Source organism: Pinus tabuliformis, chromosome 8 (genome assembly GCF_031772625.1).
Source record: "Pinus tabuliformis cultivar Carrire ecotype Pingquan chromosome 8, CPIR1, whole genome shotgun sequence".
NCBI classification, from domain to species: Eukaryota; Viridiplantae; Streptophyta; class Pinopsida; order Pinales; family Pinaceae; genus Pinus; species Pinus tabuliformis.
The window spans coordinates 594295804-594317036 of NC_142294.1; positions in this window are offsets into that span (position 1 = coordinate 594295804).

Consider the following 21233-nt stretch of genomic DNA (forward strand, 5'->3'; position numbering starts at 1 on the left):
CCACCTTTCATACATTTTCAGACTAGATATTCCTGAGGCACAACATTACAATCTGAAGACCACAATTCATTCAACTTTCACAACAGATCATTGAAGCACAAAACATCCAATACTAGCATCATCAATCACTGAACCATTGAAACCCTGTCAATCACCAGTTACCAGAACACAGAGCAGACTACAGAACTCTGCAATAACAGTCAGACCCAACTGTAAACCCAAAAATCAAGCTTCAAAAGATATACGCTACTTCAATGAGAGAAACCCGCGTATACACGCGCTTTTACCGAAGCCAACCTGCGTACATATCTAAAAATAAATTCTCTCAACTTGCAGCTGTACCAGACATCAGTTAGACCCAGAACATAACATTGCGTCAGTATGCAGATCTAGAAATATGCATAATCAACCATATCATAATAGTGCATTTCAAATCATTAGATCCCGATCTATCCTTAGATCTAGTCTTCCATCAACCGAAGTGATCTCTCCTTAGCTTAAATCAAGCAACCCAGAACCTGCATACCAGATCTCTTTCTTTTTCAGATATTCAAGCCTTTTCAAAAGATATATTTGCCTAATGATCTTCTTCTCCTTATATAGCCTTAGGCCTTGCTCAATACCAAGGGCCAAACCATAGAAATCCAATACCATCAACTTAGAAACTAGGGATCAACACGTCTGTCGAGATACTTTGGTCCAAATACATAGGCTCAAGTACCGAGGACTAACTACCACGGACCAAAGGGAAGCTTCCCGACATATACGCCCTTTTCTATTCATATATCTGCGTGTATACGCGCCTTTGTATATATTTAACCTGCGTATACGCTACTTAGTATGCAGATCACTAGCGTGTATACGCAACTTCGACTTAATTAACCTGCGTATATGAGATTTTTCTTCATTCTGTAATCTGAACGGAGATCTGTCATCAAAGAGAGTTGCCATCAAGGACAACACCAGTATCATAGCGCCACACCTGTGCCAAAATGCCAACAATCTCCCCCTTTGGACTTGATGGCAACCTCAAGCTCCTTAGAATGAATCATTCTCCCCCTTTGTCATCAAGGGCAAAGGGCTGTGCTCCCCCTGAGTACATGCTGATACCTCTGCTTGGCTGTGCTGAATCATGTTCCCCCTGACTGTAGGCAAGATCTGCAAACGATGTTCTTCAAAGAGAACCAAGACTTATACACCATAAGGGACCTTCTTATCACCAAAAGACTTAATACATACATCCATACTCCCTACCAAGAGGGGACACATCAGAAACAACCAATTATATTACATCATTCATCCCAGGCATAGTGGGGAAACCAACATAGGCCGTTACATGACCTTGACACCATAAAAGAGATATCACAAAAGAGATACATGACATAGAGACAACAGATCTAGACCAAGACTTATGAAAGTCACCAGCAGCATCTGATAAACATCTTTTAGATCAGCAACCAGGATTTCTTTTTGAGCTCCTTCTCCTAAAACCAACAACCAAAACATCTAAATGCCAACAATGCTTTATGAGACTTTTAAGATGCTCCCCCTGAACCTGTGCATGCTGCACCCACTGAAACTCTGTCTGAAGAATTCTGACATACCCATCTCAGACCTTTTCAAACCAGAGTTTGCCCTTGCTGTTCAGAACTCCATATACGCAATTTATCCTGCATAAACCTGCGTATGTACGCGGATATACTTTTTGAAACAAGCGTACAACATACACGCGACTTACCCCGCATAAACCAGCGTATATACATGGATATCCCTTACGTAACTTGCGTATACCAACTTTTCTGTAGAACAGACAAGCTTCAACAGCAGGATGAAGCATCAACTACTCCCAGCTTTTGTCTGAGATATTCAAAAGTTTCCCTGGGCAGTGGTTTTGTGAGAATATCAGCAACTTGTTCCTTAGAAGGAACATACTCCAACTTGACCTTCTGCTCAAGCACTTGTTCCCGAAGAAAATGGTACTTGATTGGTATGTGCTTGGTCTTTGAGTGCATGACTGGATTCTTTGAAATGCTGATTGCACTTGTATTATCACATAAGATAGAGACTGGTGGAGTGCAAGTGATTTGAAAGTCCTGCAAGGTCTGCATCATCCAAAGAAGTTGTGTGCAACAAGATGCCGCAGCCACATATTCTGCTTCAGCTGTAGATAAGGCAATCGAACTTTGTTTCTTGCTGAACCAAGATACTAATCTGGAACCCATGAAGAAAGCACCACCACTTGTGCTTTTCCTATCATCCACACTTCCATCCCAATCTGCATCTGTGTAAGCATGAAGAGTGAGATCTGTATTTCTAGGATACCATAAGCCATAGTTTTGGGTCCCTTGAAGATACTTGAAGATTCTTTTGACTGCCTGAAGATGAGTTTCCTTTGGGTTGGCTTGAAATCTTCCAACAATTCCTACTGCATGTGTAATATCTGGTCAGGTACCTGTCAAATAAAGCAAACTCCCAATCATGGATCTATAAGTGGGTTGGTGAACTGCTGCTGATTCATCATTTGCACTGAGGCTGCATCCTGTAACCATGGGTGTACATACTGGCTTTGACTCTTCCATGCCATACTTCTTCAAGATCTGCTTGAGGTATTTGGTTTGAGACAAGAAGATACCTCCTTCATTTTGTTGGATTTGCAATCCAAGAAAATATGTCAATTCTCCAAGTAGTGACATTTCGAATTCTTTCTGCATAACCGAGGCAAAGTTTTGACTCATAGTCTCTTCATTGCTGCCAAAGATAATATCATCTACATAAACAACAAGGATTAGCAATTTGTTATTTTCAACTTTTATATAGAGATTGCTATCTGCTGATCCTTTTGAAAAGCCTTGTTGGTGAAGATATTTGTCCAACCGATAGTACCAAGCCCTTGGAGCTTGTTTGAGTCCATAGAGAGCCTTTTTCAATCTGCGTACAAGGTTTGGATCATTCCAAAGAATGAAACCATCTGGCTGCTCAATATATACTTCTTCTTCTAAGTCTCCATTCAGAAAGGCTGATTTCACGTCCATTTGAAATACCTTGAAGTTTTGAAAGCTTGAGAGAGCAAGGAACATTCGGATAGCCTCAAGTCTTGCCACAGGAGCAAAGGTCTCTTCAAAATCTATTCCTTCTTGCTGCGCATACCCTTTACAAACAAGTCTGGCCTTGTTCCTAATTACTTCTCCATTTTCATTCAATTTATTTTTGAAGACCCATTTTGTTCCTATTACATTCTTATCTTTTGGTCTAGGAACTAATTCCCAAGTGTTGTTCTTTTCGATCTGCTCAAGTTCTTCATCCATTGCTTTGACCCAACATTCATCTTTGCATGCCTCTTTCACATTTCTTGGTTCAGTGGAGGAGAGTAATGCCAAATAGCTTGAAGCTTCTGCAAGTGTCCTTCTTGTTTGTACTCCTGCTTCTTTCTGCCCCACAATCTGAGATTCTGGATGATTCTTTTGAACATATCTGGATGGAGTCTTCTCTTCTATTCTTGTCTGCTCCTCTGGTTCTTCTTGAGGTTCTTCTTCTTCTTGAGGTTCTTCTTCTTCATCATTCCGTCTTTGAGGGTAGCCTTCATCTTCTTCAATGTCTTCATGATGAACTTGCCTAGGAATATATCCCTTCTCATCAACCACTACATCAATGCTGTCAACAATTCTGCCAAGTCTTTTATTGTAGCACTTGTATGCTTTGCTATGTGGAGAATAACCAAGAAGAATGCCCTCATCTGCTCTTGGTTCAAGTTTGCCAAGTTGCTCATCAGTATTCTTAATATAACATTTGCTCCCAAAGATTTTGAAGTGCTTCACCGAAGGAGTCTTACCACTCCAGAGCTCATGAGGTGTTTGAGTGTTGTTTACTCGGACATTTGTTTTGTTAAGAATAATAACCGCAGCATGTGCAGCTTCACCCCAGAAGGTTGCGGGAGTACCTGATTCATCAAGCATAGCACGAGCCATTTGTTGGATTGTTCTGTTCATTCTTTCCACAACCCCATTTTGCTGAGGAGTTCTAGCTGTAGAGAATTCTCTTCTTATCCCATGTTCTTCACAGAAATCGAAAAATTTGTTTGAGGTAAACTCCCCACCTCTGTCAGATCTGAGGCACTTAATTTTGTGTCCTGATTCATTTTCAACCAAGGCTTTGAAGGATTTGAATTTTTCGAATGCTTCATCTTTGTGCTTCATGAGCCCTAACCAAACAAATCTGGAGAAATCATCAATGAATAATATCAGATATTCTTCTCCTCGAGGTGTCCTCTTCCTAAATGGACCACATACATCTGTATGGACTAGCTCGAGAGGCATGCTAGCTGATCCTTCCTTCTCTGGAAAGTTAGTTCTGGTTTGCTTTCCAAACTGACAAGATTTGCATATGGTATTGTCTGGAATTTTGATATCTGGAAGACCACGAACTGCCTGATATTTGCATGCTTTCCTTATTTGTGAAAAGCTTAGATGTCCCAACCTCCGATGCCATAGCCAATGTTCATCATCCTTGCTTAAGTAGCATTGTTGTCTTTCCTCAAAGATATATAGATTATTTGGAGTCCTTCTTCCTTTGATCACTGTTTCACCTGTATCAAGATCGCGAACACAACATCCATTTGATCTAAATATTACCTCAGTTCCTTGATCGCACATCTGACTGACACTCAGAAGATTATGCTTCAATCCATCAACATATAAAACATTTCCTGCTTTGACCTTCTCTTTCAACGGAGCAACACCTTTTCCTTTTATGGCTGCAGAGATATCATTCCCAAAAGAAACTTTCTTCCCCTTTTCTAATGCGGTATATGACTCAAGCTTTTCTTTGTCCCCTGTCATATGCTTCGAACATCCGCTGTCAATGTACCATAGACTTTCTTGACCTTCTGCATAAAAGGCTATCCCACATCTTTCTGGTTGTGATTCTTTTATTCTCCATGTTCTAACATTTGAGGTTTGTTCCTTCTGAGTTGTCTTCCGGAACCTGCTCCTGCATTCAGAGTCTTCATGACCAAAGTTATTACAAATAGAGCATTCAACTTCATTTTCAAGAACCGAAAAGTTGTTATAAGTCCTTTTCATGGTTCCAGTCATTCTCCCTTGCTTTTGAGCTTCTCTAGTCATGATTGTTTTGTAGGCAACACATTGAGCTGCTTTGTGACCGAAGTTATGGCAAGAAAAGCATTGGCCATTAAAGAAACTTCTGCGATAATCAGATCTATCATCCAACCGATTGTAGCTTCTATTCATTCTTGGAGCAAATTGGGAAGATTTTACCTGTGGCTGATTGTAGCTTCTGTTTGTCCTTAAGGCAGTTTGTCCCCGAATTTCTTGATGGTCTTTATTTGTTCTTGAGGTAAACTGTCCCTGATTCACCTGATGACTTTTATTTGGCCTTTGCTCGCTTCTCCTTGCTGCATCAAGATAACTTTTAGAGGTAGAGGCTTGAAATGTTTCTCCATTATATCCAAGACCTGTCTTGATCAGAGGAGATCGCTGCACATTGATAATCTCATCCAAGGTTTCAGATCCTTTAACAAACTTAAGATTAATTGCTTTGGTTTTCTCAATCTCCTTTCTAAGACAAACAATCTCACATTCCAATTTTTCAAGATGTTTTTCCTTTTCAGCTAGTTGACATTGTAGAGAATCAATAATAGCACTCTTCTCTTCTAAACAAACTTTGAGATCTTTCATTTCTTCATAAAAGCCTTCTACATCTATAGCATCCATGTAGTCATCATCTTCAAAAGCCATTAAAAGTTTATATCTATTACCTTGTTCATCTTCATCACTATTTGAAAGTCCATCACTATCTTCATGAGTGTAATAGCTTTTCTTCTTTTCATATTGTTTCTTGTTCCATTTAACAGGTTCCTTTCCCTTGTCATTCTTATCTTTGTGAGGACATTTGGCAGCATAATGACCTACTCTTCCACAAGCAAAGCATTTAAAAGGTAACTTACCTCTGAACCTTCCAGAACCCCTTTGAAGATTTCTGACAAAATTTGATTCCTCTTCTTCATCTTCTGGCAGGTGACTTGCTTCATAATAATCTTCTTTGCCTGAAGCCTTGAAGGCAGCTTCTCTTCTGTCTGATGGACCTCCCTTTCTCATTTCATAAGCGGTTAGAATTCCGTGAAGCTGAGACATAGTAAGAATTTGCAAATTTTCCTTTTCTTCTATGGCAGACACTTTAGATTCAAACTTGGGGGACAAAGATCTTAGAACCTTTTCAACCACAATAGCCTCTTTTATTTCTTCACCCAAGTTTTGCATGCAATTAACAATCTCATCTACCCTAAGGAAGTAGTTAGCCACACTTTCATCATTATACATTCTGAGAGTCTCATACTTAATCCTGAGAGTTTGAAGTTTAGCACGCTTTACCTGATCGTCTCCTTCATAGCTCGTGACCATTTTGTCCCATATTTCTTTTGCAGATTTATAGTGCATTACCTTCATGAATTCTGATTGAGAGATGCATCCCAAAAGAGTATTGACTGCTTTCGCATTTGTTTCATATTTCTTTTTCTCGGCTGCATCTGTAGGAGTAGCTGAAGGAAAAGTGTAGCCTGTCTCTACAATGTTCCAAACTTCTGTACCAAGAGATTGAAGATATGCAGTAACTCTTACCTTCCAATAATTGAAGTTTGTCCCATCAAAAACCGGTGGCCTGATTGATGCTTCTTTCTCGTAGTTGCTCATGATGAACGATCTACCTTCAAGCGGTCAAGCTTCTCTGAAGGACCTGCTCTGATACCAATTGTTGGAAATAATACTGAGAGGGGGGGTGAATCAGTATTATCAGAACTATAAAACTTTTTCAATGCTCAGAAACATATACGCTACTTTCGTTAAGTGAACCAGCGTGTACACGCAACTGTGTCTAAAGAAAACAGCGTATAACCAGAAATCTTATAATTCAGTTAGTTTATCTTCAGTTAAGTGCATAAGGACATTATTCACCATATTAAGAGTAAACAGATGCAGTAGAACAGATCACACAAAAACCACACACATGAACACCATGATATAAGGTGGAAACCCAATGTGGGTGAAAACCACCTGCTGCAAGTCGTCTCTATCTTTCTTTAATATGAAACTTCAGTTTACAATCTTTTTGTACTGGTGCAGCCTTATACCAGTACGCAGGCTACAACCTGCAGAAGGCTACAACCTTCTCTCGTTCTCCAAACTTCCTTGGAAGGGAGCTCCAACCCCCTTTGCTCTTGTACTAGCCAAGATACTAGTACGTAGGTGCTGGCCTACAATCTTCTTTCTTTCAGGTACCACCTTTCATACATTTTCAGACTGGATATTCCTGAAGCACAACATTACAATCTGAAGACCACAATTCATTCAACTTTCACAACAGATCATTGAAGCACAAAACATCCAATACTAGCATCATCAATCACTGAACCACTGAAACCCTGTCAATCACCAGTTACCAGAACACAGAGCAGACTACAGAACTCTGCAATAACATTCAGACCCAACTGTAAACCCAAAAATCAAGCTTCAAAAGATATACGCTACTTCAATGAGAGAAACCCACGTATACACGCGCTTTTACCGAAGCCAACCTGCGTACAGATCTAAAAATAAATTCTCTCAACTTGCAGCTGTACCAGACATCAGTTAGACCCAGAACATAACATTGCGTCAGTATGCAGATCTAGAAATACGCATAATCAACCATATCATAATAGTGCATTTCAAATCATTAGATCCCGATCTATCCTTAGATTTAGTCTTCCATCAACCGAAGTGATCTCTCCTTAGCTTAAATCAAGCAACCCAGAACCTGCATACCAGATCTCTTTCTTTTTCAGATATTCAAGCCTTTTCAAAAGATATATTTACCTAATGATCTTCTTCTCCTTATATAGCCTTAGGCCTTGCTCAATACCAAGGGCCAAACCATAGAAATCCAATACCATCAACTTAGAAACTAGGGATCAACACGTCTGTCGAGATACTTTGGTCCAAATACATAGGCTCAAGTACCAAGGACTAACTACCACGGACCAAAGGGAAGCTTCCCGACATATACGCCCTTTTCTATTCATATATCTGCGTGTATACGCGCCTTCGTATATATTTAACCTGCGTATACGCTACTTAGTATGCAGATCACTAGCGTGTATACGCAACTTCGACTTAATTAACCTGCGTATATGAGATTTTTCTTCATTCTGTAATCTGAACGGAGATCTGTCATTAAAGAGAGTTGCCATCAAGGACAACACCAGTATCATAGCGCCACACCTGTGCCAAAATGCCAACATAAACTTCCATTATCAACGCATAATAACAAACATATTTACACATAATACACAAGAGTAAAATAAATCTTATTAACATATGCAAAATCCAACCAAGCCAAGGACTTCCATGTACCACTCGACCACTGATTGGGTTGAACCAAATATTTCTTTCAACCAATCTCCCACATGCCATATTCCTAGAATGAATGTGGGACTCACAACAAAACCAATCAAGGCTTCCTTAGGTTTTTTTTTGTGTATCCTTCCAATGGATTCCTAGGTCCAAACAATAGACATACACTACATGTTTTACCACAATACCTCCATATATCAGTCCAACCAGTCCCTAAACAAGCATGGATGCCTCTATATCTCTCCACCTAAACCATGAGGAATTTTTTTGTCTCCACCCTCTAGGATTTACCGTGTATCACACCATTACTAGTCAAGGGATTCTTGGGCCCAACAAGGGTATTATCCTATAGGCTTCACCATATATCCCTTCATTAGCAGTCAAGGGATTCCTAGGCCTAACAAGGGAATTCATAAACAGGCTTTACCATGTATCTGCCATTACTAGTAAAGGATTCCTATGCCTTGTGATTTTTCCTAGGACCACCCCACTAAGTTTCGAAACCATCAAGAAATCTAGAGAAAGCAATTAAAAGAACCCCATCACACCATGGCTATCCAAAAAAGGCAAGGCAAGGTGGAAAACGATAGTCACACCTAGAAAAACCCATGCCAATGACATCAAGAGAACCAAAAACACACATAAGTGTACCATGCCTATCAAAACTAGCAAGGAAATCATACATTAACCTCGATACCTACAAGCAATCCTGATGTAGTCGCTTGATCCCACTCTTCCTTGCTTGATCTTTTCTTCACTTTTCTTTCTTGTCCTTCCTTTGCCTTATTTACTCCAATTCTAGTGTGCTCCAACAATAATCTAAGTGTGCAAGAGTATAAGAAGAGAGAGAGAATAGAGAGAGATCCAAAATGAAACTAAAAAAAGGTTGTGAACTCATATTTTCTTCAATTTCCATTATTTCCCTTCATTCTCCTCCTCACATGCAACCTTTGACCTTTCACCTTCCTTTTCCCCTAGTTTATTTTACTTTTCATAGATAAAATGTGAGTTAATGCCTCTTGCATTTCCAAATCCTTCGCCATTGTCTTTGGAAATTTCCCCTTAGCCATAATAATCCAAATGAACACTCGCTTAGAAGTTTTTCCCAACATTCAACTTGGAATAAGTATCTCGTGACCTTGGTCTTAATTTTCGTTTATTAACTTTATTACCTGGATTTTTAACTCAAGGCTGTTACATAACCCTACCCATTACGGGAACACCCCCCTCGATGTTCAATGACACCTACAACCAACAATACTACTGAAAAGAAAAACATACCTCCAATGGAGCTTTATAACTTAGCTTGATGAAGTATTTACAATGATCAGCCTGCTAAAAAGAAAACCAACATGACAACCTAACAACATGACACCCATACTGCTTATTAGAGTTTTATAACACAACTCATATATTAAAACACCATGCCAAAACATATACCAAAATACATCCACTCAACCAATGAATAGAGAAGGATACGTAGCCCGCATCTGATCAACCATCTTCCGTGTAGCTTCATTGGGCACAACGATCTTCCAATGCACTTTAACCTGCTCAACTACTTGGTTCCACAACATGAGCATCTTTCTTTGCAAAATACACTGAGGTTGCAGCTGGAATTCTCCTTCTAGCTCCATGTGCAATACAAACCAATAAATAACATGATCAACATCCTTTACATATCTTTTAAGAAATGAAAGATGGAAAACATCATTGAATTTCATTGTCAAAGGCAATGCAAGTATGTAGTCCACTAGTCAAATCCTGTCAAGGATCTCGAAAGGCCCACAATATCGAGGTGCTAACTTCCCACATGACCTGATCCTCAAGGTTCTCTTTTGGGCTTGATGCAAAAAATACAAATGTTCCCCTACCTGAAACTCATTCAATAACCACTGATGATCTACATAACGTTTCTGTCTGTCTTGTGTTGCCTTTAGATTCTTCTTGATAACCTTCATTTCCTATTCCATCTTTGCCAACATTTATGTTCCTATCAACACCCTATTCACTCAATCAATCCAACTAATGGGGGTATTACAACTCCACCCATACATTTCCTCAAATAAACTCATCCTTAGTGACTCGTGATACCCATTGTTGTAAGTAAACTCAACCAATGGAACATACACTTCCCACTTTCGATGTTGATGCATCACATACATCCTCAACTTATCCCTCAGTGACCCTCTTTGTTTATCCATCTATCTACGGATGATACTTTGTGTTGAAGGACAAATTTGTACCCAAACTTGCAAGTAACTCTTTCAAGAACCTAGAAGTGAACTTAGCATCTTTGTACGACAAAATATTCTTTGGAACACCATGCAACCTCACTATCTCCCTGATTAAGACATGTGCTACATCATTAGCTAAATAAGTAGACTTCACTGGAATGATGTGTGCTACCTTTCTCAACTTGTCCACCACAACCATGTTGGAATCATCCTTTGTATATGCCCTCGGAAAACCTACAATTAAATGCATGGAAATTACCTTCCATTTCCACTCTACAATTAGGATCAATTGTAGTAGTCGACCTGGATCCTTACACTTTGCTTTTACAAGTTGATAATCCAAGCATATCACCACAAACTCTACCACTTCCTTCTTTAGATTCGGCCAATAATATAACTTCTTCACCATTGTCAATGTATTTTGATATCCTAGGTGATCTGAATATGGCTTAGCATGAAATTATCTCAATTTAAGATTCTTAAGCTTAGTGTTGTCCAACACATAGATCCCATCCCTAAATCTGATCAAATCATCCACTGTAAGATGATAATCCACATCCTGTGCACCTATACCATACTATAAATTGTGCTTAAGCTCCATGTACCTATCATCTTGTTGTCTTGCCTGTAAGATGTGATCTTGTAGATCTATCCCATAAGAACTCACAACTGCTATGTGATTTATTTGTATCATCATGCTAAGAGCATATGCAACCATGTTCTCCTTTCCCTTAATGTACCTGATCTCGAAATCAAACTCACTATTCTTGGTCAACCATTTAGCTTGTCAGACATTTAGATTTAGTTGGTCAAACAAGTATCTCAATCCACTGTGATCACTCATTAGTACAAACCTCCTGCCAAGAAGATAATGCCTCCACATATTCAATGCATGGATGATCACTGACAACTTAAGACCATGTGTAGTATAATTCTACTCGTGGTCATTCAATTTCCTTAATTCATAACATACCACATGTCCCTCCTACATCAGGACTCCACCAAGTCCTCTCTTGCAAGAATCTGTGACACCACGAACTCTTTATCTAGATCTACAATCTTTAGAACTGGAGCATTTGTCAATAATTGTTTCAATTACTCAAAACTAGTTGAACATTCTTCTATCCATTCAAATTTCTTACCTTTCCTTTGCAAGGATGTTATAGGATATGAAATGTGTGAGAATTTCATGATGAATCTCCTATAGTAACCCGCTAACCCCATGAATGACCTTACCTCATCCACATTGGTAGGAGCTTCCCATTCCATGATAGCTCTTATCTTTTCTAGATCCACTACTATGGCTTCCTTGGAAACAACATGTCCCAAGTAATGTAACTCTATCTGAAAAAAATTCATTTGCTAAGCTTAGCATATAATTGATGTTCTCTTAGAAACTTCAATATTGTTGCTAAATGTTCGACATTTACATCCTCAGTCTTAGAATATATCAATATATAACCAATGAGCACAATAACAACCTTGTTTAGATAAGGACACAATAAACTATTCATCAAGAACATAAAAGTAGTCAGAGCATTAGTTAGACCAAATGGGACTACAACAAACTCATAATGCCCATACCTAGTCCGAAAAGAAGTCTTGTAAATATCTTCTTCTTTGATGCATACCTAATGATATCCAAATCTCAAGTCAATCTTCAAGAACACTGCTTCTCCCTTCAACTAATCAAACAAGTCGTCAATCCTCAACAATGGATACCTTTTCTTAATGGTTACCTTGTTCAAATTCTTGGAGTGAATGCATAACCTAAGAGCACGATCCTTCTTCTTCACAAAAAATATTGGTGTGCCCCAAGGTGATACAATTGGCCTAATGTATCCCCTGTCAAGAATTTCTGTCAACTAAAACTTCTGCTCTAATAACTCTGATGTGATCATCCTATATGGTGCCTTTGATGCTTTCCCCTACTACCAAATCAATGGAAAAATTCACTACCCAATGAGGTGGAAAATCTAAAATCTCTATTGGAAATACACCCTAAAACTATTGCAAAATTGGGTACCTTCTCAATCCCTCTGCATCCTCAACATCCTTACATTTATCACTAGAAATATGCATTGAAAGTAACACACGCTCTTTTTTATGATTGTAATTTTCCTGCATAGTTGTAACCATTCTAACTGATTTTTCCTTCTTCTTACCCTAGAAGATCCTTTGTTCTCCATTGTCATCCAACCATTCAGTGGCCTTACCATAAAAATCTACCTTGGTCCTATGAAGATACAACCAATCCATGACCAAAATCATACCATATGATCCCAACAGAAGCACACTCAAATGCGTTCATGTGGAAATACCATTCAACTCAAATTCACAAGCTCTTACCCAATGATGAACCCTTTTCTTTGTACCTGTAGCCAACAGCACTAACCAAGATTTTACATGCACTTCCTTATTCAAACCACACTTATCCATTTGTTCAAGATTAACATAACTACAATTAGATCCACGATAATTCAAAATAGAAACAACTTGATAATAAATATTACCATCCATTCCAATAATAAATTTCTAGTGATATGCCTTCATGTTATCCAATGCTACATAAATCCATGGAATACTTTGTCCAACATCCCCCACTGTCTGCGCTTCCTATGCATTTTAAATCTGATGCATACCACCATTATACTATAGTCAATCTCTCTTCAGATGCTCCTTGCCACATATCCAATATTGCAACTATCCCATACCATCACCTTTATTGTGCCGCCCTTTAGGCTATGACCCATGTCCCTATCCAAATACATTAAAATTCTTGTAAGGAACAACATTATCTTTTTCACCTGCATCCTAGGGTCATGTCCTTTCATCTTCCATTTACATTTATCCTTATCTTCCCTTTCCAACCTTACTAAGACTTTGTCTTGTGCTTTGATTGCTCATAATAATGCTTCAACTTACCAATGACTTCTTCAAGTGATCGAGGCTCATCGTATTAATCTGATCTTTAAATGTTAATTCTAATCCACTGAAAAATATCTAAACTTTTTCCTTCTCGTTCTTAAGATATGGTACATACCTCAACAATTACATGAACTTGGTTGTATATAGCTCATTTTTCATCGATCCAATCTTTAGCTCATACAAATCCTTAGCTTTCCTGTCATAGTACCTCTCTTACAAATATTTCTTCCTGAAAAGTCTCTTAAATCCATGCCAACTCAACTCTTCTATTTTGATGCCTTTAACCTGCTTCACATCTTCTGACCAGATGTTTGATTTCACTTTGAGGTAGAAGATAAGTATTTTGGCCTTCATATTCTGTGTTTAATCATGCATCTCAAAGAACTTCTTCATCCCAAGTGACCATGCCTCTGAATCTTCAAGTTTCTTCAAATCTCCATCAAAGGTATGTAGCTTGTATTTCTTGAACTAATCTAGAAAGTTTCCCTTGTCACTCCTCCTATAAGGATGATAAATATGATGACCATGATACATGTCAGAACTAGAGCTAGTATAGAACTTGTGTCCATCACCTCTCCTATTAGGTGTGTTGCCATCTATGATCGTGTCATCCCTATCCAACATGTGGCCACCATGAGGCTTACTGCCATATGCCACATTAGTCTTATCCTCCTACCCATAGTTAATTTGCAGTGGTCACTGTCTCTAGAATTTTGACAAACTCTAAAGGATAACTAGATTAACCTGTACTTGTTCTCTTGTGCCTGAATGATTCTATCATTGTCTTCTTTGCAACTTCTTATTTTTTCCTTAAAACTTCTGAATGTGTAGGCTATGTTAGGGGAGTTCCCATCACCATGTTTCTCATTTTATCTTAAGGGACAGTCTCGTGAACTGTAGTCTACCATCTTTATAGTCATCTTTGAATTTCTTCCTTCAAGTTTACCATGTCAGATAAACCAACATATAAACATAATCAACATACCTCAATATAGTTCATTGGAGGATATCTCGTCTACAAGATCAACTACATTAACGCAAGACATGTACAAGCATAATAATATCAGTATATAGACATCATTTCAACCATTATCAATTTACCATGAATTACTATACCATAACCATGAAAAAGCATGCATACATCCACACATGCAAGAATCATAGCCAACAAATGCATATTCAACTGACATGCATTCATGACAAACACATCCCAACAACAACACCTTCAACTTCTAAATTACCACACAAATACAACAATGACCACCACCATGCATTCACAACAAGCACATATACCACAAACATAAAGAAAACATATGCAAACGACATGTATGCATGAAAATAACATTCTACCCATCCAGTATGAGGGTGAACCATGCTCTCATACTACCCTGTAACACCCTCCTCCCACATTTACCCAAGATAACTAATCCACCGTGGTAAAAATGTGATGAGGGGTTGCTATGATATGATTTCAACTCCTAGATCACCTTAAGGAAGTGGAACCATTGGACCAACACTTTAAAGACCTCCCTCGGGAGCTACAAAACCTTTAGGACCCAACCAACCCTTCCAGGTATCCAACCCCTGAGAGAGCTTACTTCTTAATTGAAATATACCCCTAATCGTTCCCATGAAAATCCATTCATGCGACTAAGACCCTCTAGTCGTTCACACAACAAGGCCTCCATCCGACTATGGCCTTTTTCAATCAATTTTATGCCAGAGACCTCTAATTTTGAACCACGTTTTGAAGGCTAGGACTAAGGCCTCTGCCCAGAACTTCATGAAACTTCTAGAAATGATAAAGAACAGAATGACAAGGCCTCTAATGAAAAACTTGAAAAATGACCTAACCTGACAAGACATAGCCATGACAAACATTTCATCAAACATGTCATGAACATGTAATCTACAGGTCATATAAACACAACTGAGCATAAGGACTTCATACTTATCTAAGATTTTCAAGAATGTTTGATGCCTTCTTATAATAGCTGCATTATCATCTATTAGGCCATATATTCATTATTCATTCATTTAATAATCAAAAAATGACGAGATCTAAACTCAAGTCTATCACAAACCATGCTTATAACCAACATACAACCAACAAAGTAATAATGATAGAACCTCCATTATTATCACATAATAAAAAAAATATTTACAAATAATACACAAGAGGAAAAGATATCTTATTAAAATATGAAAAATCCAACAAAGTCAGGGACTTCCATGTACCATGTGACTATAGATTCAGTTGAACTAAATCTTTCTTTCAGCCAATCAATGTTGTGCCATATTCCAAGCATGAATGTGGGACTCAAAACAGAACCAATCAAGGCTTCCTCAAGATTTTCCATTTATCTTATCAAGGGATTCCTAGGCCCAAACAATACACATACATTATAGGCTTTACTACAATCTTTCCATATATCGGTCAATGGATCACTAGGCCCTAAAAAGGCATGGATGCCTCTGGATATCTCCACCTAAAACGTGAAGAACTTTTCTGTCTCTACCATCTAGGATTTACCGTGTATCCTACCACCACTAGGAAATGGATTCCTAGGCCTAATAAGCATATTCACCTCTATTATTTACTGTATATCTTGTCATTACCAGTTAAGGGATTCCTAGGCCTAATGAGGGAATTCACAACCAGGCTGTACTCTGTATCTTGCCATTACTAGTCAAGGGATTCTTATGCCTTGTGATTCTTCTTTAGACCACCCCATTGACTTTTGAAAACATCTGGAAATCCATCTCAGCTAAGTAAAATAACCGCATCACACCATGTCTATCCATAAATGGCAAGGAAAGGCTCCAAACCACTGTCACACCTAGAAAAACCCATGCCAATTAAAGCAAGAGAATCAAAAACACATATGCATGTACCATGCATGCCAAAACTAGCAAGGAAGTCATACATTCAAATCGATACTCGAAATTAATCCCGTTGTAGCCACTTGATCCCACTCCTCATTGCTTGATATTTTCTTCCATTTTGATTTCTTGTCCTTCCTTTTCCTTCTTTCATCCACTGCTAGTGTGCTCCATGAATACTCTAAGTGTGCAAGAGTATGAGAGAGTAGAGAGAATAGAGAGAGATCTCCAAAACTAAACTGACAAAAGGTTGTGAACTGGTCCTCAGAAGCCTTTTTATCAGTGAGGTCTCTATTTTATTCAATTTCCATTATTTCCTTTGATTTCCCTCCTCACATGCAACTTGTGACCTTTCACTTTCCTCTTCTGATATTTTCCTTTATTTTCATATATAAAATTTCAACTAGTGTCTCTTTCCTTTACAAATCATTTTCCATTTCCTTTGTCAATTTCCCCTTAGCCATAATAAACCAAATGAACACCCACTAGGATGTTTTCCTAACATTCAACTTGGAATAAGTGTCCCATGACCTTGGTCTTATTTTTCCTTTATTAACTTTATTACATGGATTTTTATTGTGTTTGCTATAAACAATGGATCAAGGCAACAAGGAATATGATTCAAAGAGCCAAATAATGGTGTTTGGATGAGCCATTCCTGAGTGTCCCTTATGCCATGAAGAATTCAATGGAAAAGAGTGTTGGGTGCATAATATTTGATCACGAATCAAGTAAGCCATGTTGGAAGTACACTATGATTACTGTGATAATTTAATAAGCATGGATATCCATATTGTGATATTCATATCATTAATCACGTGTTGCAGATGATAGAGAAAAGAATTAAAAAAAAAAATGGAGAGGTTGGTTGGAGTATGCTCTCGGGCAAAGTGATGAGCTAACAAAGCCTGCATCATTCTCTGTGTTACAGAGGAACAAAACTTAGGATCACAAGTGTGCAATGTGGAGAATGTAGAGTGTTATTTGGAGTGAGGTTGTATGTGCCTGTGTCATAGGTGGTATAAGACATTGTCATGAGTCTAATGGAGAGCTTCATGTGAGTGTGTGTTGCTAAGAGAGGCCGAGTGTGTCTGTGTAGGCAACAAGGCTAAGAGATACTGAATGTTCATTTTATGAGGGACAAGAGAAGGAAATAAAGAGCTACTATAGACTGGACACAATGAGGAGAGGGATGAGTGTATGCTACTCATAAGTATAGAGGGTAGATAAGTGGTAATGAGCACAGCATAAAATTTGGAAAAGTTAGTACCAACTCCAAGGGCTAAGGATTCAAGAACATAAAGCTAAAGGAACTCCAAGTGGGTTCCATTACAAACAGAAGAGATTACCTTATTTAGTGTTGGTTAGAGCCTAAAAAGGAGGGAGTTGGAACTTCCATCTAGTGGGTATCTGAGCAGAGCTTGGAGATCGGTGCCTCTTGCAAGTGCGTTCTTACACAAATCCATTAATTTGTGAGTTGGTGCTTGCAATAAATTCAATAAGTGGGTGCTTCGATTGGTGTTTCTGATATGTGTTGTGGTAAAACACAACCCTCCATTTTTTTATGTACTTCAATAATGGGGACCCTTTCTATTAATTTTTGGCTAAACACCTTCTATGATTTTTATTAAGTTAATTATCCTGCAATTTTGTTATTTTTCATTTTTGTTGGATTTCCATTTTGATTGTTTCATTGAATCCAATTTTTCACAAGCTTCCCAATGATACTTGTTTCGCTCCATTTGGTCAACCGGTTTGCAAATGACACTCTTTTGGAGTTTGATCATTTGTGTCTCCTAGGTTAGAAAATGTATTAAATAAATAAAATTTCAATTTTTCATAGCTAATTAATATCAATAATCATTCATTGTAAATACTGACTTTTAGTTAACTTTTATTAATTTTGCATTTTTCCACTAATGGTCCTATAAAATGGCCTAGCTAATTCATACAACAGATAAGAATGCATTTCAGGATCTTGGTAATTTACTCCAATTTATTATTTTAAAACAAATTTCAAAGACCAAATTCTCAAAATTGTAAAATGGTTATAGTTCAATTTGTAGGATTAATAATTCATGTGGACCCCAATCATCTTCATTACTATAATAGCCCCGGAAACCCAGATTACAAAAGAAAATATTAAAAAATCTTATCCCAAAAAATAAATTATCTCAAAATTTTTCTCCCATAATTCTTATCGCATGAATCTTAAATGAACATTTAAACCAAAAAAAAAAATGCGATAAGGTCAATGTGATGAGGCCGACGCAATGGTAATTTAACATTGGTTTTATTCTCCATTCATTTGAAAATGAATGCGTACATGTTAATCGGTTAATTAAACTAACCGACGCAATGGTAATTTAACATTGGTTTTATTCTCCATTCATTTGAAAATGAATGCGTACAAGTTAATAGGTTAATTAAACTAATATATATATATATATATATATATATATATATATATATATATATATTTTAAGAATTTAATATTTATTAAATTATTTTAATTAAATTAAATTATTGTATATTAAATACTAATTAATTTAATTTAATTAAAATAATTGTGTATATTTAATTTTGAAATAATTAATTTACTTTATAATTAGATTATAATTAATTATTAGATAATTAAAATATAATTTAGGATTGGAATTTAATTAAAAGACTCTGAATTTTAGCCTAGGCAGCAAAAATTCCAGAACTATGGCAGTTTTGACTCATCAACTTTGGAGACTCTCAGATTGAGTTTTACTTGGCCAAATGAGGCCAAAGATAGATCATTGGAAAGATAAATCATAGAGAACATTTATGATGATGTTTCATTAACAAATTTGATCATTTATTAGGTCAAAAATCGATCAGAAGATCAAGCTCAGAATCTTTAATAAAACTAATTTTCTTGAGTTTTATTTTCTGCATTCTTATTTACCCAAGCCTCTTCTAAATGCAAATCCATTCGTCAATGATATCCTTGGTAAATTAAATCATCACAGGAATTAATAGAAATATTGGAGTTCCTTTTCAATTATTTATTTAATTGAATTTGATTAGATTTTTTTTAATTCCACATTTGGCATTTTGATTTTATTTTTACACTTTAATTTTTTTTTCCTTTTTTTGCAGGAAAACAGTTGAAAATTTGAGGAGAACAAAATCTCGATCAATGGGAATGCTCCAGCAATTGAAAAATGAAATTTTGAGCAAATGAAAATTGATTGAGCAGATCTCTTCTTCAACAAACTTTCTTGTTAAGAACTCCTTTGAAAATATTATAAATAAGATATTGCAAAATGTAATAAGGGATTCTCTCCTCTGCAATTCTGGAATTCTAAAAGCACTTCTGTAATAAGGATTTAGAGTTGTATGTGGGAGGAGAGGAATCTCAAATCTGGAGATTATTGAGGTTTTTCTTTTACATTCTGAGTTATGTATAAAGAACACAGTTTGTACTATTGCAGCTCTACTATTGAAAGAAGAAGCCCACACACTGTAAAAGACTGTTGGAGACTGGAGCTAGAAAATGGATTCAATAAAATTGGTATTTTGAATACTATTATTTTAAATACTTGTTTCATTTTAAGATGACATGAATGTGTCAATTTATTTCCATATTTGTGCACTTTTGTCGATATGGGTAATTTGTCTCAATTTTATGTTATTATGTATCTCTACTCTTATGGATTAAATTATGATTTTTGAGTAACTATTTACTCAGAAATCTGTCTTATAAAACTAATTTATTGAATAGTGATATGTTGTGAACTTCTTCTACATATTATTATTTAATTATTCAAGTTACTGATTAAATGATCAATATCATTTTGCGAACTTCTTCCTGAGTGATGTTGATTGATTATTTCAGTTAAGAGGTCTCAATAGAGTGTATTTTGGTATTCAAAATGTCAGTTAATTGAACTACTTCGTTAGGTTGATATTCATTATAAACCGGACATATTTAAGTCTCAATTGTTTAAATTTATCTTGCTCTTAATTGGGTTAGATCTATATCTTCCTAATTGAGATAGGATTAAGATAGTTCCTTTTGCTTGCATCTTAGAATAATTTTGCATATAGATTAATTTCTACATTCTAATAAGTCCTCTTCACAAAGAGGCAAAACTTTAGTAGTGGCTTGGCTGAGCCCCAAATCAGCTTAAGGATCAATTTCTTGCCTGATCAGCAAGAGGGTTGATCTGATGTCTCTTCTCCATTGGTGAATGAAAGTCATATTTTAAATCCATTGGAGATTGAGAGAAGGTAACTAGACCTAGTTGAACCAGTCGGAACCGCCATTCCAAACAGAAAAAGAGCTACTTTAAGGTCTGGATGGGGTAGTCATCCCCATGTTGTTGCAGTGAATTTTGAGGCTTCAACATTTTGGCGCTAGAAGGAAGGCCTGAAACTTGTTGCCTAAGTGGAGTCTTCGTATTCTAACATCTTATTATCTATCACAATGACTCCTATTAAACTTCCAATTTGGAGTTGTATCCATGGACATGCATATTGCAATACTCCACCGGATGTGCTAAGACTCATGTCTCAAGTAAAGTTTAATGGTAAGATAAACTCTTATACTTTTAATCATACCTTTCAATTTATTCAAAAAACTCCAAATTATGATTTTCAAGGAATTGATGAAGGCATTTTGTGTAGAATTTTCACTCGCATTCGCGACAAAAGCCAAAAATTGGTGTCGAACTCTTCCAATTGCCTCAATTCACAACTGGGATCAATTTGTTACAATTTTCATTTGTAAATTTCACAAATATGATTATGA